The 22,877-nt window shown below is 43.8% G+C and overlaps 1 protein-coding gene across 1 annotated transcript in view; it reads left to right on the plus strand.

The window, feature by feature from the left end:
• Nucleotides 1–22,648, plus strand: part of LOC136170344 (uncharacterized) — a 145,342-nt gene extending 122,694 nt beyond the window's left edge. Inside the window, 1 exon segment of the mRNA XM_065938497.1 lies at nucleotides 22,547–22,648. The gene's annotated coding sequence lies outside the window, so the exon portion shown is untranslated.
• The last annotated feature ends 229 nt before the right edge of the window (nucleotides 22,649–22,877 follow it).

Genomic DNA, 22,877 nt, shown 5'->3' on the forward strand with positions numbered 1-22,877 from the left:
CTGCCTGAGTACACTTGGTACACTGTGTTAGACTTAAAAGATGCTTTTTTCAGCCTACCCCTGGCGGCCCAGAGCCAGGAGATATTTGCCTTTGAATAGACTGAGGGAGAAGGCCAACCGGTAGTATAATTAACTTGGACCCGCCTCCCACAGGGGTTCAAGAACTCTCCTACCTTGTTTAATGAGGCTTTGAGTGAAGACCTCTACAAATATCATACTCGCCACCCAGAGGTCATCCTGCTGCAATATGTAGATGACCTTATGTTGGCTGGAACCACAGAAGAGACACACAGCCGTGCCACCAGAGACCTCTTACAGACTCTAGGCACCTTGGGGTATTGCGCTAGTGCAAAAAAGGCACAAATAGCTCAGCAAGAGGTCACCTATTTGGGGTATAAGATCAGGCAGGGGCAAAGGTGGCTAACCCAGGCCATGAAAGAAACAATATTGCAGATACCAGAACCTAAGACCCCCCGCCAGGTGAGAGAGTTTCTGGGGACTGTTGGATATTGCAAACTGTGGATCATGGGGTTTGCTGAGAAGGCCCGGCCCTTGTATGAGGGAAGTAAAGAGACCCCAAACTGGACTTGGGCTGAGCCAATGAAACAGACTTTCCAGACACTCAGACGGGCCCTACTAGAAGCCCCAGCCCTTGCCCTGCCTAACCCAAATAAGCCATTCCAGTTGTTTGTAGATGAAAAGCAAAAGAATAAAAAAGGGGGTCTTGACACAACAATGGAAACCATGAAAGCGGCCGGTGGCGTACCTTTCAAAGCGATTAGACTCGGTGGCCGCTGGGTGGCCCCCTTGCCTTCGCATCATTGCAGCCACTGCCCTCCTCATCTGCGACACTGACAAGTTGACGTGTGGACAGCAACTCTTGGTGTACACCCCCCACGCCATCGAAGGGCTTTTAAAGCAGCCGCCGGCTAAGTGGATCTCCAATGCCTGCTTGACGCATTACCAGGCCTTGCTGCTCAATGCCCCACGGGTGCGTTTTCAGACCCCTTGCTTCCTGAATCCAGCCACGCTCCTATCTAACCCAGAGAAAGACTGCCCTCTCCATGATTGCAGTGAGATACTGGCTGAGGCCTTGGCGGCACGAAAAGACTTAACTGATGTACCGCTAAACAACAGTGAGCTAATATGGCTCACCAATGGGAACAGCTATGTAAGAGATCGACCAAAAAAGGCGAGAGCTGCCTTAGTTGATGATTCAGGACAAACGATATGGGCTGAGACACTTCCCCCAAACACTTCTGCACAAAAAGCAGAGTTGATTGCCCTAATACAGGCTCTGGAACAAGCCAAAGGGAAGAGAGTCACCATTTTTACTGATAGCCGATATGCTTTCAGCACTGCCCATATTCAAGGTCCAATATACCAAGAAAGGGGATTTCGGACAGCTGAGAGAAAGGTCAAAAATTTGCCTGAGATTAGCAGGCTCCTGGAAGCTGTCCAACTGCCCCAGGCAGTAACAATAGTACATGTCCCCGGCCACCAGAAAAGAAAAGACCCTAAGGCACGGGGCAATCGTGCCGCTGATGAGGCCACTCGAAAAGCGGCTAGCCGGAACTACGCCGCCCCCATATTAGCTGTGGGACTTCCACCTCTTGGTATGGGGGCCTTGCCACCAGTTCCTGAATATTCCCTCCCTGATCTCGCCTGGATCAACGAAGATACCACCCTCCAGAAGGATGACAAAGATGGATGGTACAGAGATCAAAACAACAACCTGATATTGCCTGCCATTCTGGGTCATCACCTATGTGAACACCTGCACACAACTATACACTTGGGGAGAGAAAAAGATCTTAACACTTCTCCAGACGGCCTGCCTGAGGTTCCCTCGACAAAGTGCAACTGTACGAGAGATAATCCAGGCTTGCAAAGCATGCCAGCTGATGAGGACAGGGGAAAAGCAGCACACGGGAACGAGGGGAAGAGCCAGGGCAACACTGGGAGATAGATTTCACTGAGGTAAGACCAGGCAGGTACGGGTATCGCTATCGTTGGTTCCTGTAGATACCTTCTCAGGGTGGGTAGAAGCCTTCCCCACTAAGAGAGAGACAACAATAGTGGTTGCTATAAAGATCTTAGAGGAGATAGTGCCTAGGTATGGGCTGCCAGTGACTATGGGCTCTGATAATGGACCTGCCTTTGTGAGCCAGATTGTACAAGGGCTGGCCCAAGCTCTGGGGACAAAATAGAAGTTACATTGTAAATATAATCCCCAGAGCTCAGGACAGGTTGAGAGAATGAATCGGACCCTAAAAAAACTTTGACAAAGTTGGCAATAGAGACTGGCGGGGACTGGGTGACCCTCCTTCCCTTCACACTCTTTTGGGTGCGTAGCACCCCTTTTAAGCTGAATCTTACCCCTTTTGAGATTCTGTATAGAAGACCCCCTCCTGTGTGTCCTATTTTCGAGGGAAATTGCCTGCCATCCCCTACTTTGGGACAATTTCAGCAAATTCTGATGGCATTAAGTAAGGTGCATAACCGTGTTTAGAAACTGATTTGAGAGATACACGAGGGTCAAAGTAAGGGGGCCATCCCCTCACGTAATATTGGCCCAGGTGATTGGGTTTGGGTAAAACACCACCAACCTAAAGTATTAGAACCTAGAGGGAAAGGCCCTTATGTTGTTCTCCTTACTACTCCTACTGCTGTCAAGATCGACGAGATTAGACCCTGGGTTCACTGCAATCACGTGTGGCAAGCCACTCCGGAAGAACAAGAAAAAGCACGAGCAGAATGGAAGGCGAGTCTTCACCTGTGAAATCCTTTAAAACTGAAACTCGTCCAACGGGAGGCCTCTTAATTCTCCTGCTGATGGCAGCTCTCATCGACCCAAGAGTGACCAGTCGCAAGCCCCATTATCTGGTTAACATGACTTGGGTGGTCTACAACCCTGAGACAGGAGAACTACTTAATTCGAGTTCCAACGTAGCCCCCAAAGGGACATGGTGGCCCGTATTGACCTTTGATTTGTGCGTACTGGCGGTTGACGGTAACGGCTTTGGTCCTCACCAACTGACCGACTTTTTTTGCTCATGGCTCCTACGGCTTATTCACTCTTAATTGTGAGGGTAAGGGCCCACATTATTACGAGCAAGTGCCTGTCTATGTCTGCCCAGGGGGAAAAAGGGATCGGAATCAAATTGCAAAATGTGGGAGAGTTGATTCTTTTTATTGCACCGCTTAGAGATGTGAAACTACAAGAACGGTCCACTGCCTCACCAATCCCGTCAAAGACCTCATTCAGGTAAAATTAACCCAAGATTTCCCACCATGTAAGATACTGTCGTCTAAACCTGGACGATGTTTTCCATTACAGATTAAGTTCACTGATGAAAAAAAAGTTTACCACGTGGGACGTAGGCAGAGCCTGGGGCCTACATTTTTATCAGACTGGATTCAATAATAGATTCCGGTTTGAGCTCAAATTACAGCTGGGACCACTCTATTTGGCCCCCAAGGTAGCTTTGAGACCAAACCAGGTGATAGCCCCAAAACCTTCTTCCCAGATGACAGCCCCAAATCCTCCCTCCCAAAGCCAAAGTCGGGGTACTGGATCTACTCCACACACTCTCCCCATAGCTCCCCCCATACTTGACATGCTCCCCCCCCCACAGACCCCCTTATAAAAATGATCTCCTCAACTTACCTTACCCTTAATGCCTCTCGTCCAGACTTAACAAATGGTTGCTGGCTTTGCTATAATATTAGGCCTCCTTACTATGAGGCAGTTGCTTTTTCTTCAAGATTCAATATGACTGCCGATGTTTCAGCCTGTAGATGACAACAACAACCTGGTACGGGCCACCTGACAGTAAGCTCCTTTATGGGTATGGACACCTGCATAAGAGCTATCCCTGAGACTTAGCAACACCTATGTAATCACACAGTCTCTATGATTAACCTCACTAATTCCACTCACCAGTAGATCATCCCACCAGAAAATGGGTGGTGGGCTTGCTCTGCCAGACTAACTCCGTGTGCCCATCAGGCAGCACTAAAAACCTCCCAAGATTTCTGTGTCCTAGTCCATCTAATCCCCCGGCTGAATTATCACTCAGAAGAAGAACTGCAACCAAGGTTAGAGACACCAGGTCAGTATAGGGTAAAAAGAAAACCCATCACTGCCCTAACTTTAACTGTCCTGTTGGGATTGGGGCCTATAGGAACTAGAAGTAAAATTGCAGCCTTAATGCTCCAAGATAAACAGTATAACCAGCTAAGAGCTGCAATAGATGAAGATATTGAACAGCTCAAAAAATCCATTTCCCACCTCCAAGAATCCTTAAGTTCTCTGGCTGAGGTAGTGTTACAAAATAAAAGGGGTTTAGATCTACTGTTCTTACAACAAAGAGGACTATGTGCAACCCTAAGAGAAAAATGCTGTTTTTATATTGACCATTCAGGAGTAGTACAGAAATCTCTTCAAAAAGTTAAAAAAGGCCTAAGCAGGCGAAAACAGAAAGAAAAAAAAAAATGAACAATCATGGTTTGAATCTTGGTTTCAACGCTCCCCCTGGCTGACCACCTTAGTTTCCACCCTCCTGGGTCCACTTATATTGCTGTTACTGATACTCACGTTTGGCCCTTGTATTTTAAACCAGCTAGTGTCTTATTAAAAAACGTCTGAATACCATTCAGATTATGGTATTGAGACAACAATATCAGATGGTAGCCCAGGATGAAGAGGAAGATTCCTCTACAGAAACAACAAGACAGGGGAGAATGTAAGGCTGCCAGGGCTAATGCCATGACAGGCAGCCTAGATTAGGAGTAGGCCTGGTTTTCTGGGGTAACATGATTATCAGGCCACCTGGAGCCAGCCAATCAACATGCGCCTAGTAAGAAAGAGGGAACCTATCAGGGGAAAGCTGAAAAGCCCACGAATGCCCAAGTTTGAAAAAAAGTCCACGAAGGTTTGGGCCAATAAGATTGCTTTGCAAACATGTAACCAATCGGCTTAAGCCAGCTACCAACTGTTTATGCACACCCTATAAATTTGGGTAACAGCGTGGGCTCAGCGCTTTCTGACCCTGCACCACTGCGTTGGATGTGGCAGAAGCCCTGGCTCGAGTCAGTAATAAACTTCCCTTTTTGCGAATTGCATTGTCTTGGAAGCCTTCTCTCTTCCCGCTCGGAGATTCGGACATCGGGCAAAACAGAAACTTGTGAGATAAGACATATTTATTTTTTGTTTGGGCTTCTCTGGTGGCTCAGATGGTAAAGAATCTGCCTGCAATGCAGTAGGCCCAGGTTTGATCCCTGGGTTAGGTAGATTCCCCTGGGGAAGAGAATGGCAACCCAATCCAGGATTCTTGCCTGGAGAATTCCATGACCAGAGGAACCTGGTGAGCTACAGTCCACAGGGTCGCAAAGAGTCGGACATGACTGAATGAATAACACACACACACACACACACACACACACACACACACACACACACACATTTTTGGCTTAGGCTGCAAGTTTTAGAATAATTTGTTAGGCAGTGATAGATAACTAATACATCTGTTTATTCTCTTTCTGGCCTCTGGCTTCTTCTTCTTTCTCCAAGGAGGGAGAATTAGAAAATAGGGGACTAATAACTTACCTAATTGGTGCTATGTAATCTGGTGCAGCCCAAACACTGGCTTTCTTGCTAGCATGCAGGCTATGAACTCTTTAAAAGACTCTGCTTGGATCCTAACACCAGTCATGTACTGTCTGCCTGTGGTCTTGTAAAGCCCCTCTCCCTCAGCAAGAGTCTGTGGTGGTGGAAATCACAGTCTCCTAATGCTATGGCCTCTTCACTCTGGCAGGCTTCCCACTGGGACAGAATAATTAGATGGTCACCCAGAATTAGATGGCCACCATTCTTTGAGGTCAATTTAACCTAAGGGAAACACATGCAAACTTGCAGTGCAAGATGTAGTTGACCACCCTGTTACCATCTGTCTGTTCTCCAGTGAAGAAGGCACAAGTTTCTAGGATCATGGATGCTCCCAGGTTTCAGGGCACAAATATCAAGCTCTCCAAGGAAATTTCTCACCATTCTATATACCAATGACTTCACCAGGATGAGTCCATGAGCTTTAGCAGTTCAGCAGCAACAAGTGCTGAGCAGAAGAGGGAAATGTCCTTTTCCCCTCCTTATAGGTCCTCTAATCTTTCCCAATAATCTTGTTGAAGTCTTTTTCTGTTGGTCTGATGTGGGATAAGTAATCCTCCCCTCTTCTGGTTTGATATAGAGATAAAATTCTCAAAGGCTGTCTGTGTTGGAAGTTCGCATGGCAGAACTTAGAACTATAGTTTGCTTTGTCTTCAGAAGAGGTTTTGTACTTCTACAGTAATACTCTTAGTTGGTTGCTCTTGGTCACCCGTTGGTATGCAAATTCAAATAAAAATGGAGTGGAGGAAAGTACACACTGAACTTGGCATTTTTCAGGTAATGCACGGATATCACTCAGCGTTTTGTGTGAGAATCTGGAGTGCCTACTGGGTACATTTTAGAGAAATTATTAAATCAGTTTCAAAATATAATAAAATATACTAAAATGTAAATTTCTCTTATAGTCATGCTGCTTTTATGTGACAACTAGATTCTTTGTGCTTGTGTTTTGTTTTGTTTGTTTGTTTGCTTTCCTTTCCAAGGTTGGAATGGCAGCTTTGGAGAGAGGAAAATGCATAAGATTTTAAGTCAGATAAATCTAGATTAAACAATCTGTTCTTCTACTTGTTTATTAAATTAACCTCAGCTCTCTGAGCCTCTCATTTGTTATTTGGAGGCAATCATGTTTATTTTCAAAGATTTTTATGAGGATAGAAGATTAGATAAGGTGCTTAGCAAAGTTTCAGGGAAAGATACACTCAACAAAGTACAGCTAGTACCAATTTTCACCATGAAAGTGTACAGAGTGTTTACTTAGTTGAAATATAATGTAGGCTATGCTTTGAGTTCTAATTTTCTTATTTAAATTTGTTTCAAAAATGTTTTTCATTGGAGAAGGAAATGGCAACCCACTCCAGTACTCTTGCTTGGAAAATCCCACGGACGGAGGAGCCTGGGAGGCTGCAGTCCATGGGGTCGCAAAGAGTCGGACATGACTGAGTGACTTCACTTTCACTTGCCATGACTAGAGAAAGCCTGCACAGCAATGAAAACCCAACATAGCAAAAAAAAAAAACCCAAATAACAAAAATGTTTTTCATGTATTGTATAATAATCATACTTTTTATTTCAGTGAGTGTAAAATACTCCAACATATTGGTACTTTATAATTTATAAGCATTCTCTTCCCTGGTGACTCAAACTATAAAGAATTCGCCTACAATTCAGGAGACCCAGGTTCAATTCTTGAGTGGGGAACATCCCCTGGATAAAGGAGTGGCTACCCACTCCAGTATTCTTGCCTGGAGAATTCCAGGGACAGAGGAGCCTGGCAGGCTACATACAGTTCATGGTGTCACAAAGAGTCAGACACAGCTGAGCAACTAACACTTGAAGGGAATATGCTATGCACAGGCCTGTACTATAACTAACAGGGCTTCTTTGAAAAATAAGAATGACTTTCTCATCACCCCCAGGCGAAGGGCTGGGAGCAATAAAAAGTACATCGTGGAAAGACATCTTGAAAACAAGATGTTGACGTACTGATGTGAATGATGGAAAACCATTAGTGACTGTTCCGAAACCAGAGCCTTGAGGGAGTTGCTGAGAAAGGCCATCACTAGCTATAGGGCTTAACAAAGACATGGAAGGCCTGAAGGTTTGAGATTGAGGACTGTGCATTGTATATCTTTATCCCCGATCTGAGATTGTAAAGAACAGATATCTCTAGAGCATGAATAAGGAAGTAGAAGTTAACAGTAAAAGGCATTCAAGGATTAGGATCTGGGCTTTTGCCTGCAAATGGCATCAGCCCCCTGATCCCCACTTTATTTCTGAGTCATATTTTTCTTTATTCTTCTGTGGCACTGCTCACTCAGGTCAGTTTGTTGTTGGGCTGGTCCTGACAACAGTAAGCCAAGCATTCTCTATTCCCTAAAATTTAGGGTATTTGTAGTTTAAAACTTTCTCATTTTCTCTTGAAGTTTCTAATTATGTGCCATAAGCACTTTGTTGAGTGTCTCCCTGAAGCTATGCTAAGCACCTTATCTAATATTTTATCCTCATAAAAAAAAGATACAGATCTTTTTTTCTTATTTTAAATTATTTCTCTGAGATGAAACTCCAGCTGTGGAATTACCAAAGTGGGTCAGAGTGTATGAATATTTTTATGACTCTTGATATGTAATCTCTACTGGAATATAGGGCACTGTCAAAATTGTTTGTTTTTCTCAGGAGACCCCTCTGTTGGCCAGGCATTCTCTGGCTCAGCTGTACATTTAGCAGGAATAACTGCCAAGGACAGAAACCACCACCATGTTACACTGGGTTCAGTCTCCATGTGAAGACAAGTTGGCCTTCAAGTGTGATTGGAAGCATTAGATGCTACCACTGGGGATGGAGTTCCTACAGGGAAGGAGATGAATTGAAAAGATGTAAACATAAAATCTTCTTGGTGAGGAATCCAGAGAGTGCCATAAATTGTTCCTGGGTAGCCTGTGTGAAAACGAAAGGCTAAGGAGAAAAGGAAAGATACATACTTCTGAATGCAGAGTTCCAAAGAATAACAAGGAAAGATAAGAAAGCCTTTCTAAGTAAACAATGCAAAGAAATAGAGGAAAACAGAATGGAAAGACTAGAGCTCTCTTCAAGAATATTAAAGATACCAAGGGAACATTTCATGCTAAGATGGGCACAATAAAGGACAGAAATGGTATGGACCTAACAGAAGCAGAAGATATTAAGAAGAGGTGGCAAGAATACAAAGAAGAACTATACAAAAAAGATCTTCATGACCCAGATAACCATGATGTTTTGATCACTCACCTAGAGCCAGGCATCCTGGAATGTGAAGTCAAGAGGGCCTTAGGAAGCATCACTACAAACAAAGCTAGTGGAGATGATGGAATTCCAACTGAGTTATTACAAAACCTAAAAGATGATGCTGTTAAAGTATTGCCTGTCAATGCCAGTAAATTTGGAAAACTCAGCACAGGCCACAGGACTGGAAAAGGTCAGTTTTCATTCCAATCCCTAAGAAAAGCAAAAGCGAAAGCAAAAGTGAAGTCACTCAGTCATGTCTGACTCTTTGCCAAACCATGAACTGTAGCCTAACAGGCTCCTCCATCCATGGGATTTTCCAGAAAAGAACACTGGAGTGTGTTGCCATAAGAAAGGCAAAGCCAAAGAATGGTCAAACTACCACACAATTGCACTCATCTCACAGGTTAGCGAAGTAATGCTCAAAATTCTCCAATCAAGGCTGCAACAATTCGCAAACCATGAACTTCCAGATGTTCAAGCTGGTTTTAGAAAAGGCAGAGGAACCAGAAATCAAATTGCCAACATCTGCTGGACCATCGAAAAGACAAGAGAGTTCCAGAAAAACATCTATTTCTGCTTTATTGATTATGCCAAAGCCTTTGACTGTGTGGATCACAATAAACTGTGGAGAATTCTGAAAGAGGTTGGAATACCAGACCACCTGACCTGCTTCTTGAGAAACCTGTATGCAGGTCAGGAAGCAACAGTTAGAACTGGATGTGGAACAACAGAGTGGTTCCAAATAGGAAAAGGAGTACGTCAAGGCTGTATATTGTCACCCCGCTTATTTAACTTATATGCAGAGTACATCATGAGAAACACTGGGCTGAATGAAGCACAAGTTGGAATCAAGATTGCTGGGAGAAATATCAATAACTTCAGATATGCAGATGACACCACCCTTATGGCAGAAAGTGAAGAAGAACTAAAGAGCCTCTTGATGGAAATGAAAGAGGAGAGTGAAAAAGTTGGCTTAAAGCTCAATATTCAGAAAACAAAGATCATGGCACCTGGTCCCATCACTTTATGGCAAATAGATGAAGGAACAGTGGAAACAATGGCAGACTTTATTTTTTGGTCTCCAAAATCACTACAGATGGTGATTGCAGCCGTGAAATTAAAAGACGCTTACTCCTTAGAAGAAAAGTTATGACTAACCTAGACAGTGTATTAAAAAGCAGAGACATTACTTTGCCAACAAAGGTCTATCTAGTCAAGGCTTTGGTTTTTCCAGTAGTCATGTATGGATGTGAGATTTGGACTATAAAGAAAGTTGAGTGCTGAAGAATTGATGCTTTTGAGCTGTGGTATTGGAGAAGACCCTTGAGAGTCCCTTGGATAGCAAGGAGATCCAACCAGTTCATCCTAAAGGAAATCAGTCCTGAGTATTCATTAGAAGGACTGATGCTGAAACTGAAGCTCCAGTACTTTGGCCACTTGATATGAAGAGCTGACTCATTAAAAAATATCCCAATGCTGGGAAAGATTGCAGGCAAGAGGAGAAAGGGATGACAGAGGAGGAGATGGTTGGATAGCATCATTGACTCAATGGACATGAGTTTGAGCAAGCTCTGAGAGATGGCAAAGGACAGGGAAACCTGGCATGCTACAGTCCATGAGATCACAAAGAGTTGGATATGACTGAGCAATTGAACAACAAGCCTGTGTGAAGTAACAGTCGGGGAGAGTTAAGAGAGAGACCTGGAGATGCAAGTGAGAACTAGATCATATAAGACTTCCAAGTTTCTGGGCTTGGTTTTTTTCAGCTGGTCCTGTGGACTGATTTCTGCCCACCAATCTCTCCCTACCCACCACCACTCATGTGTTAAAAGCTTCTCATGTATTTGGAGACTGGGTCAATAGGAGGTAAGAAAAGCTAAATCTGGTCATAAGGCATGTGTGCTATGTCACTTTTCATTCGGGTCCAACTCTTTACCCACCCTATGGGCTGTAGCTTGCCAGTCTCTTCTGTCCTTGGGATTCTCCAGGCAGGAATAATGGAGTGGATTGTCATTTTTCTCCTCCAGGGGATCTTCCTGACCTGGGAATCGAACCCAAGTCTCCAGCATCTACTGCACTGGCAGGCATGTTCTTTACCACTAGCACCACCCTAATCCTCTAGGACTGGGGCTTTATAAGAAGAGGAAGAGACCTCACTGTGTGTGTATGTGCATCTGTGTGTGTGTGTGCACTACACAGGAAAACCGATGTGATGACTCACTTGGCAAAAAAGGCAGATGCTGCAAGCCAGGAAGAGAGCTCTCATCAGGAATCAGGTTAGTCAGCACTTTGATTTGGGACTTCTAGCCTCCAGAACTGTGAAAAAAATAATTCCTACTGTGTATACTAGCCAGTCAATGGTATATTGTTATGGCAGCCCAAGCTGACTAATAGAGCATGTCATACAAGTCACCACTGAAAGCTGCATGTGAGGAAATGATGGGATCTGAGATCAGCCAGGAAGTTGCTATGATGGAAGCAAAGCAGTCAAAAGGGAGAGTCCAGAAGATAAGACAGAAAGGTAAGGGAGTTGCAAATTTATCCAAGACTAGGGGGACCATTATAAGGAGAATTTTGGGCCCAGAAATAACGAGACTCAATTCAGTGGTTGGAAAAAAATTAGCTGGGCTGAGGGTGGAGGATGGAGGGAAGAGTGGGTAGAGTGGCAAGAGGAGGAGAAGAAATAGTAATAAAGCAAGAAATGATAGGATTTGGACCAGAGTAGTAGCAGTGGGTCATGAAAAGTAATCAGACTTTAGATACACTATAAAGGAAAAATAAGCAGGATTTATGAATGAGTCATATGTGAAGTCTGATAGACAGTAAGAACAGGAGAATAACTCCAAGTGTTTGGTTTGAGCCATGGAACAATGACATAGGAAATGGAGAATACGAGGAAGGCTAAATTGGAGTGGGGGATTTTTGCAGGGAGTTGGGGGACTTTTTGCAGGGAGGTGGGGGAGAGCAGTAGTTGAGTTTTCCACATGTTGGGTTAGGATGTCTATTACATCCACGTGAGATGTTGAAGTTGAATATGCGTCTGGAGTTTGAAACAGAGATCAGAGCCTTAGTTATAAACATGGAAATTGTCAGTCCACTGATGACATTTAATACCATTTAGAGGCATGAGCATCACCAAGAGAGTTACTATAAAAGAGATCTATGGACTGAGCTTGAGATACTATTACCCTCTTTTCCCGTTCTCCTGCCCCCACCCTCTCCAAGCTCCACTGAGAGCAGTGGATTCCTGGCAGTCATTTGGTTCAATATAAATCATCCTAATCCTGCCCACTCCAGGGTCTACTCTGCCTGCCAGTTAGGCCAATGGTAAGCATCTTATTTAAAATGGATAGATTCCCTATGACAGGACATTTAAAATGGTACTGAAAAAAATATCTTTCCTGTTGCTTAACTTACAACACTTAAGTTTGAAGTTTAGTCAACAGTTTATACTCTCCTTATGTACTGGAGGAGAAAAAGGAAAAAAAGGAGATATGTAAAAAGTGCCAAAACCAGGTTACCCTGGTGGTCCAGTGGTTAAGATTCTGTGTTTCCAATGCAGGGGGCATAGATTCAATCCTTGGTTGGGATTGAATCTCACAAACTAAGATCTCATACGGTGTGTGGTGTGGAAAAAAAAGTACCCAAACCTTTTTCTCTGTATCCTTGTATCCCCTTTGTGTAGCTAACTTAACTAAATTGCATTCAGAGTAAAAACAACTTCCTTAATTCTCAAGAGTTATCTTCAATGCTCCCTGAGGTGCCCAAGATCCCCTCTGCTAGCCCTACTAAACAAGATCCTATCTTATAGGATCTCCCAATTAAGCTGACACTTCTGAAGAAGAAAGGCTGTTCCAGAGTTCTTAGGTATTAGAATCATAGGTACTATGATTAGGTTATACCCACTGTTAAATTATTGACCAAATGCATAAACAACAGGTTTTTTTTTTTTAGTGCTATCATCACTGTTTTCAAAATAACCACAATTCACTGGTGGAAGCTGATTCATCAACATATTTAGATTTGGCACACCTATTCCATCCTGTATGTGTGTGTGTTGCTCAGTCATGTTCGACTCTGTGTGATCCCATGGACTGTATTCCACCAGTCTTCTCTGTCTTTCCCAGGCTTCTCTGTCCCTGAGGTTCTCTAGGCAAGCATACTGGAGTGGATTGCCATACCCTCCTCCAGGGTATCTTCCCAACCCAGGGATTGAATCTGCATCTCCTGCATTGCAGGTGGACTCTTTACCATCTGAGCCACAAGGGAAGCCTCTCTATTCCATCCTCATAGGGTTCAAATCCAGCATGGCCCTTTTTGCTGAGTGGTAGCTCCCACAGTTGCACAAAATGAAAAGCAAGGCCCAAGAAGAGATGCTTGATGCTGCTGTCACTACAGTATATCCAGTTGTTTTTCTGTCCCTAAGTCATGTCCAACTCTTTGTGACCCCATCGGCTGTATATCCAGTGCCTGATGCCTAACATGGGCTTCCCTCGTGGCTCAGTTGGCAAAGAATCTGCTTGCAATGCAGGAAAGCCCGGTTCAACTCTTGGGCCTGGAAGATCCGCTGGAGAAGGAATAGGCTACCCATCCCAGTATTTTTGGGCTTCCCTTGTGACTCAGCTGGTAAAAGAATCCACCTGCAATGCAGGAGACCTGGGTTTGACCCCTGGGTTGGGAAGATCCCCTGGAGAAGGGAAAGGCTACCCACTCCAGTATTCTGGCCTGGAGAATTCCATGGACTATACAGTCCATGAGGTCACAAAGAGTCAGACACAAGTGAGTGACTTTCACTTTCACTTCAGTGCCTCACATACAGAACACAGTCAACAAATACTTGTTTGATGAGTAAGCCAGGGAAAACTAAAGGGAGCTACGTAAATAGCTAGAAAACCATTGCTGAAGAAAAGGCTGTGTCTAAGTTGTTGTATGACCCCTGATATTTATAAAAATTCTTCTGGCTACATGTCTGATATTGACTTCAGATTCCCATTAAATGCCTCCAGCTTCTCCTTCTAACCAGTATTCTCCTGTGCCTGGTGCTTCGGCACTGAAGCCTTGAATTTGATCCTGATGCCTAGATTTCTTCCCTGCATTCTCCCCCAGCTTCTCAGTGCCAGCTGGCCAGCAGAATTAAACAGATCCCCAAATGGGCCATGCTCCTCTTACCTCACTGACTTGTCACAAGCTCTTCCTTTGCCTGAAATACCTTCTTTCCTACTTAGTCTTCTTAGTTAACCCACATGCATGTGAATGCTCAGTCGCTCAGCCATGTCCTATTCTTTGGAACTCCGTGGACTATTGCTCACCAGGCTCCTCTGTCCATGGAATTTTCCAGGCAAGAATACTAGAGCATGTTGCCATCTCCTATTTCAGGGGATCTTCCTGACCCAGGGATCGAAATCGAGTCTCTTGTGTCTTCTGCATTGGCAGGTGGATTCTTTACCACTGAGCCACCTGGGAAGCTCTAGCGGACCCACACTGACTCTTTATTTCATTTGTCACCTGTAGGAAGCCTGTCTTAATCTCTCAGGTAACATTAGATTCTCTTTCCTCTGTGTTTCTGTAGAGTCTTACTCAAAGGGAAATTTTCACATGACCATTTATCCACTCTTAAATCTCCTTCTATGACTCAAGAGTTCCCATGAGGAAAGGACCATAGTCTATTTGTCTCTGTATCCAAGAGCTGAGCAGGGTCCCTGGAACAGAGAGGATACTAAAGGGAAGAGTGAATGAATCTTAACTACTAAAGCCAACCATTTTGCAAACTAAGCAGCTAGCAAAATGGGAGTCTGTTTCAATAGAAAAAGGCTGCAATCACAAGGGCCAGTGAAAACACTATTCAAAGAAGTAGGAGTAGGGCCATTCCAAGCTACATTCAGCTAGATGGTGGCATCAACCCTATATGTGCTAAAATGTTGGCCAGAGGGTTTACAGTATAAGAACCACTGAGCAGTCACTGAATAGTTGAATAGCCCACTTGGATAAACTGATGGTCTTTACTCTTCTTTAGCACTTCTAGGAGCACAAGAGTAATAATGCCTGGGCTTTCAAAGGTTCTGCTAGGAAGCATTCTCAAGATTTTCAGCATCTCAGGTCACCTTTTCTTTAAAAAAAAAAAAAAAAAGAACTTTATGTCTAACCTGTGAACGCAAAAAACTTTTCTCCCCTTTAATTGTGATATATAACCCATGAGCACAGAAGGGCATACAATATAAGTGTATAAAGTACACAATGTATTTAGAAAACAAAGTCCCAGGTAACTACAACCCAGATCAGGAAAGACAAGACCCTGCCAACACCCACCACCCTTACAAGGACCCTTTCCTGTTCACACTGCCTTTTCAACCTCTTCTCAGTGGTGATCCCATTGTGACTTATGGCAATCACTTCCTTACTTTTATTTATAATTGTATCATTTGTGTACCTGTATTAGTTTCCTATTGCTGCTGTAGCAAATGACCACATACTGGAGGTTTAAAACAATATAAATTTATCATTTTAGAGATCTGTAAGTTACAAGTCCAGTACAGATCTTGCTGGGTAAAGTCAAGGTATATCAGCATGGCTGTGTTCTTTTCTGGAAGGTCTCAGAGAAAATCTCCTTGACTCCCCAGCTTCTAGCAGCTATCCAAATTCTTTGATGGCAGCTCCCTTCCTCCTTCTTAAATGAGCAGTGTACCATCTCTCTGTCCTCCTTCCAAAGAGATTCCATACATCTCTTTCTCTGGCTCTCAATTCTTACTTCAAAAGACCCTTTTGATTACATCCAGTCTACCTAGATAATCCAGGATAATCTGCCCAATCTCAAAACAGCTACCTTTGAGAATGACTGGAAGGTTCCCTTTGACATTAAAAAGTAACATATTTACAAATTCTGGGAAAACAGATGGACGTCTTGGGGATTGGGGAAGAATTATTATGCCCACCACAGAAATCATCCCCAAATCCACTGTTTAGTGTTACCTGTTTTGTACTTTACAAAAATGGAAACAGTCTCTTTGTATTCAATCATGTCTAGATATTTTTTCTCAACATTACATTTGTAAGATTCATCCACATTCCCTGTACCTGTAGTTCATTTTCATTGTATGAATATACAATTAATAGGCATCTGTGTTATTTCTAGTCTGAAAGCCATTATAAAAGATACATGCATCTTCAACTTGACAAGGTAATAAATAATGGTTTTCCAAAGTAGTTAATCAAACTTATACTCTAGTCAACAGTGTATGAAAGTTTTCATTGCTCTACACTCCTCACTCAACATGTTATTGTCAGATTTTCAATTTTCATCAATTGAGTGGGTTCACAATAGTATGTCCTTGTGGTTTTCATTTGCATTTTTTGTGATTAATAATGAGATGGCATATTTTCATATGTTCATTGGTCATTTGCATTTCTTCTTCAGGAAGAAACTGTCTGCACACTTAGTCCCCTCCTCCCCCCACCCCCACTTTTTTTTTTTTTTTCCAGTTAAGACCTGTGGATCTTCTGGAGCTCTTTCCCCCCCCCCCCCCTTGGTTGCATTGGGTCTTCATTCCTGTGCAAGGGTTTTCTCTAGTTGCAATGAGTGGGGCTACTTTTCATTGTAGTGTGTGGGCATCTCACTGTGGTGGTTTCTCTTGTTGAGGAGCACAGGCTCTAGAGCATGCAGGTTTCAGTAGTTCTGGTGCACAGGCTTGGCTGCCCCATGGCATCTGGGATCTTCTTGGACCAGAGATTGAACTGGTATTCCCTGTATTGCAAAGTGGATTCTTAACCACTGGACTACTAGGGAAGCCCTAGCCCATTTTTTTTAACTAGGTTTTTTTTTTTTTTCCTTATTAATTTACAGAAGGCCATGTCTTTTAGATACAACTCTTTGTCATTTTTAAGTCTTTAAATATTTTATCAAATTTTGTGTCTTTTTAAATCAAATTTAACATTTATGGTGAGTGTTTTCTGGTGCTTTTTATTTTAAGAAAACTTTTCCAATGCTGAGGTCATAAAGATTTACTTTTATATTACCTTCTAAAAGCTGTCCAGTTTTGCTTGTCACGGTTGGGTCAATAATCCATCTAGAATTGAATTTTGGTATGATGCCATGTAGAGGTTCAATTTTCTTTCATTTCTTATGGCCATCCAATTGACCCAGTACTATTTATTAAATGGACCAATTCTGCAGTGCCAACTATCTCACAAATCAAGTGCGCATATATATAGGAGTCTATGCTGAAATTTTCTATTCTATATCACTGTTCCCATTCTCTACATTGCAGTAACACCACACTATTATAGTAACATAGTTTTATAATAAATAATGATACCTAATAACAGAAGAAAAAGAAATGCAGAAAGACAAAATGATTGTCTGACGAGGCCTTACAAATACCTGAGAAAAGAAGAGAAGCTAAAGGCAAAGGAGAAAAGGAAAGATATACCCACTTGAATGCAGAGTTCCAAAGAATAGCAAGGAGAGATAAAAAAGCCTTCTCAGCAGTCAATGAAAAGAATTAGAGGAAAATAATAGAATGGGAAAGACTAGAGATCTCTTCAAGAAAATTAGAGATACCAAGGGAATATTTCTGGCAAAATGGGCACAGTAGAGGACAGAAATATTATGGCCCTAACAGAAGCAGAAGATATTAAGAAGAGGTGGCAATAGTACACAGAAGAACTATACAAAAAAATCTTCATGACCCAGATAACTGCAATGGTGTGATCACTCACCTAGAAGTCAGACATCCTGAAATGTGAAGTCAAGCGGGCCTTAGGAAGCATCACTACAAGCAAAGCAAGTGGAGGTGATGGAATCCCAGTTGAGCTATTTCAAATCCTAAAGGATGATGCTGTGAGAGTGCCGCACTCAATATGCCAGCAAATTTTGAAAACTCAGCAGTGGCCACAGGACTGGAAAAGGTCAGTTATCATTCCAATCCCAGAGAAAGGCAATCCCAAAGAATGTTCAAACAACTACACAATTGCATTCATCTCACACACCTCTCCTTCCCCGATTTGGAACCAGTCCATTGTTCCATGTCCAGTTCTAACTGTTGCCTCTTGACCTGCATACAAATTTCTCAGGAGGCAGGTCAGGTGGTCTGGTATTCCCATCTCTTACAGAATTTTCCACAGTTTGTTGTGATCCACACAGTCCAAGGCTTTAGTGTAGTCCTTGAAGCAGAAGTAGATGTTCTTCTGGAATTCTCTTGCTCTTTCTATGATTGAATGGGTGTTGTCCACTTGATCTCTGGTTCCTCTGCCTTTTCTAAATCCAGCTTGTACATCTGGAAATTCTCAGTTCATGTACTGCTAACAAGAAATGGTGACTAGGAAAAAGTTTGTACCTGGGAGGGCCCCACAATGACCTGCTCTTTTTCACTGTGTCAGCCAGTTTCCTTCTGTGTGTTAGTCACTCAGTCAAGTCCGACTCTTTGTGACCCCGTGGTCTGTAGCCCTTCAGGCTCCTCTGTCCATGGGATTCTCCAGGCAAGAATACTGGAGTGGGTTGTCATTTCCTTCTCCAGGAGATTTTCCTGACCCAGGGTTTGTACCCGGGTTTCCCGCATTGCAGGCAGACTCTTTACAGGCTGAGCCTCCAGGGAAGCCTAGTTTCCTTCTGGATTCAGCCAATGGGAGGTACTGGCAGGCGATGGGAGGTCAGGAAGCAGAGAATAAAAGAAGTCTGAATATTTCTACCACCCTCTATGACATACCAGGATGTTCTGCTGCAAAATAGGCCTCTTTAGGATGTGGATTATGTTGTACTAAAGGCCATTGAAAACCAGCAGACACAAGGAAGCTCTAAGAACGAGGCCCAGATTTTTCTTTTGTAAAGAAAATTTACATTTATAGAGTAAATTTCCATTTGTAAGGAAATCTCCCTCTCCCTTCACAGGAAAAGGACTCATAGCAAGTTTTATCAATGGAGAAGGCACTGACTTAAATCTGCATAACAATTCTTACTAAACAATTCTTGCTTACCATACTATCCTCGGTCACCTTCCTATTACTTGCTTCCCCTGCCCAGAAACCCAAATCTCTCCCACTTTTTGTTAGTATTTATATCCAAATTCTGAAGGAATTCTTTGAATTACTCATCTCTGGGCACTTCCCTATGTAAGGGAACCCTTTCCAGGGTGCTATCCAACATTCTCAGATTCAGAAATGAATTGTCCGAGGAGACACGTGTACTGACAAAGCAAGAGACTTTATTGGAAAGCGGCACCCGGACAGAGAGCAGCAGCAGAAGGGAACCCAGAAGAGCTACTCTGCCATGTGGTGGTCAGTCTCAGGTTTTATGATAAAGGGGTTAGTTTCCAGGCTGTGTCTGGCTAATTGTTCTGACTCACGGTCCTTCCTGGCAGCACGCACATGGCTCAGCCAGGATAGAGTCCAGTGAGAAGGATTCTGGGGGGGTTGGCAGTGAAACTATGCATCTCAGAATGGGACTTGAAACATGTGCCAGGATTCAAATCTGACCAAAACCCAGACTGGGACTTGAATCTGTTTGCCCAATGTCCGAATCCCCGAGCGGGAAGAGAGAAGGCTTCCAAGACAATGCAATTTGCAAAAAAGAGAAGTTTATTACTGACTCGAGTCAGGGCTTTTTGCCGCAACCAACGCAGTGGTGCAGGGTCAGGAAAAAGCCCTGAGCCCCAGCTGTTAAATAAATTTATAGGGTGAACATAAGCAGTTGGTAGCTGGCTTAAGCAGATTGGTTACATGTTTGCAAAGCAATTTTATTGGTACAAACGTTCGCGGGCTTTTTTCAAACCTGGGCATTCGCAGGCTTTTCAGCTCTCCCTTTGTTTCTTACTGGGTGCATATTGATTGGCTGGCTCCAGGTCACCTGATGGGGGTGGGGAATCCCACCATTTCGGGGGAAACCGAAACCCAGGTCCGGGCCGCCTGCCAGCCCCGGCAGCCCCACAGAATCCATAATATTTAAATTGAGATCACACACCTGATCTCAAGACTTAATGAAATTCAGGTTTTTGATGTCTCGTTGCAGAATGAATTCCGTGAGAAACAGTGATATGTGAGAAGTGGATTTATTTAGAAAGACATACACTCCACAGAGTGGGGGCCATGTCAGAGGCAAGAGGCCCTGGAATATGGGGTGGTTACCTTTTATGTGGTGGGTAATTTCATAGGCTAATTAGTGTAAGTATTTGGGGAAAGGTTTGGAGATTTCCAGAAATTGAGCCACTGCTCACTTTTTGATCTTTGGTGGTCAATCTCTGAACTGTCTGGGCATGATAGGAATGTCACTTCGCTTATGCTAACATATTACAATGAGCATATAATGAGGCTCAAAGTCCACTGAAAGTCAAATCTTCCACCATCTTGGAGCCAGTTGGTTCTAACCAATTTTTGTCATGTCCTGTGGCTATGTCTTTTAAAGGTTGTGCCATGCCCCCCTTCCCTCCCGTTTCAGGAGGACATATGGAGTGGTGTCTCTTCTCTCCTTTTGACCTTTCCCAAATTCTTCCAGTTGGTGGTAGCTTGTTAGTTCCATTTCTTACCAAGACCTCCTGTTGTAAGATAACTCACTCAAGTGGTTACTGTCTTGTCTGCCCAATGTAAGACCCAAACGTCAGGTCTCTGTTCCGGAGAGGAGCTCCCGCGATTCAATAAACCACTCCAGCAGATGCAATATGCAAGAGGCTTTATTGTCGGTTTGCACAAGCCGGGCGACTCTAGTCTCCTCGGAGGCAGAGTCGCGCCATATAGCAGTGTAAGCTGACTTTTATGGGCAGAAGCCACATTGTTAGCACATCCAGTACAGTGAATGAGTAACATAATGTGTATCATATGGGGTTATCTTATCTGTGAGTACAGGTGCTTGAAGTCTGTTGGTTCCGGAAAACCGCAGGCTTGTTTGTGCAGTTATTGGGAAACCTATAGACGTTCCGTTTACATTTCTCTATCCTTATTTTGCAAACGGAAAATTTTGCGCAAGTGGAAAATTTACACAGGCCAGGGAATTTCATAGTGTTTTTCAGATTCTTTCATTCCCCCCTTTTCTGTGTCATTAGTTTTAATCTTAAAACTTAGGGTTCTTGTTGTTTTAACATTTGATATTGTTGGTTGAGCACTAGAGCTTGGACCACGGATAGCCTATTTTTGATGAACTGTAATAAGCGATTTAAAATGCAAGGCCCGAAAGTAAGCAAAAGCAAGAGTATAAAAAAGGGTCCTATAAGAGTAGAGACTAGGGTAGTTATCCAGGGGGACCTGTTGAACCATCCCTCTGGGGGCCCTCCGCACCTCTGGACTTCAGGACGGGTCCGTGAGTGACCCGGACATACATAAAAGTCAAGTGCTCGGGTTTTACCCGCCACCCAGGGTGTAAGCATCCATATCCATGGAAGGGCTCTTGGGGATTGGGATCCCAGCTTTCTCCCACTATGTCACACAGATCTACAGTCAAACTGGGGAAATACATGGAGACTGGGGCTACACCAGTAGTCTCAGTTGCTGTCTCTCCGGTTTCTGTGTTGAAAACTCTCCAGGTGATACGGTACACCTGGTGGGGGCTCCCGCCCTCCTGAACCGAGGGCGAGACGCCCCGGACAAATAGCAGAATCATTATAAGCGAGAAAGTCTTAGCTTTAGAGGATTTTGAGTGCGGTGGAGTTTCCATCCGTGTTCTGGCGTCTCCTCGCAGCAGCGGCCAGGTGCAGCTTTTACGTGGGAAGCGTGTATCCATGCTGCAATCCTGTCTACCTTTAGTGCGGTAGGAGTGGTCGAGAGGACGGTGTAGGGTCCTTTCCAGCGAGGTTCCAAAGTCTTGGTTTGATGTCTCCGCACCAACACTGTGTCACCGATCTTAAAGGGGTGGGGACAGGAAACAGGGTTATCCACACGGTATGCGGCTGATACGGACTTCCAAATTTCTTGTTGCACCAGCTGCAGAGCCTGTAGGTGGGCCTGCAGGGTACGGGAAGTCGCAAGGACATCAGGGTCAAAGAAGGATGTAGCTGGCGGGGGGCTTCCATAGATGATATCAAACGGGGTGAGCCCGTGTGGGCCGGGGGTATTTCTGGCTCGATATAAAGCCAGTGGTAGGAGTTGAACCCAGTCTCTAGTGCCAGTCTCCAGCGTTAATTTGGTTAAAGTCTCTTTAATTGTTCTATTCATCCTTTCTACCTGTCCTGAACTCTGGGGTCTGTAGGCACAATGTAACTTCCAATCAATCCCCAATGATTTGGCCACCAACTGACTTACCTGGGAGACAAATGCCGGACCGTTATCTGACCCGAGTACCTTAGGTAAACCAAATCGGGGGGAAATTTCTTCGAGGAGCTTCTTGACTACAATTTGAGCTGTTTCTTTCTTTGTGGGATATGCTTCTACCCATCCTGAGAAGGTATCTATGAACACTAGCAAATACTTGTTATTATATAGGCCTGGTTTAATCTCGGTGAAACCCACTTCCCAGTGGACTCCAGGCCTATGCCCCCTGGCTCGAACTCCGGAGGGGAGTTTTAGTCTGCCAGCGTTTACTTTTGCACAGGCCTCACAACCGTTTACAATTTGTTGTATCAGTAAGTCTCTCTGAAGGATGTAATAGTCTAATTTATTTTCATTTAGGAGGTCAGCCATTTTTCTTTTTCCCAAGTGGGTCAGTCTATGCAGGTTAGTCAAAAGTCTTTTGGCGGTGCTTTGAGGCATCACTGTTTTCCCTTGGTATATCCATCTGTTATGGACCTTATCATAGTCCGCCCCAAGTCCTTGAAGGAAGTCTAGGTCTTCTTCACTATAAACAAGTGCCGCATCATCATCATTTTTTGATGCTGACTCGAGTGAGACAGTTAGTATTTGGGGGCCTAGTGCCGCTTGTTTAGCAGTTATATCTGCCAGCCGATTTCCCCGTGCAATGGGTGTATCTCCCTTTTGGTGGCCTGGGCAATGGATTATCCCTAGTTTCCTTGGTAAGAATAAGGCTTGTAGTAAATCT

This window comes from Muntiacus reevesi, chromosome 6 (genome assembly GCF_963930625.1).
Source record: "Muntiacus reevesi chromosome 6, mMunRee1.1, whole genome shotgun sequence".
In the NCBI taxonomy this organism is placed as follows: domain Eukaryota; kingdom Metazoa; phylum Chordata; class Mammalia; order Artiodactyla; family Cervidae; genus Muntiacus; species Muntiacus reevesi.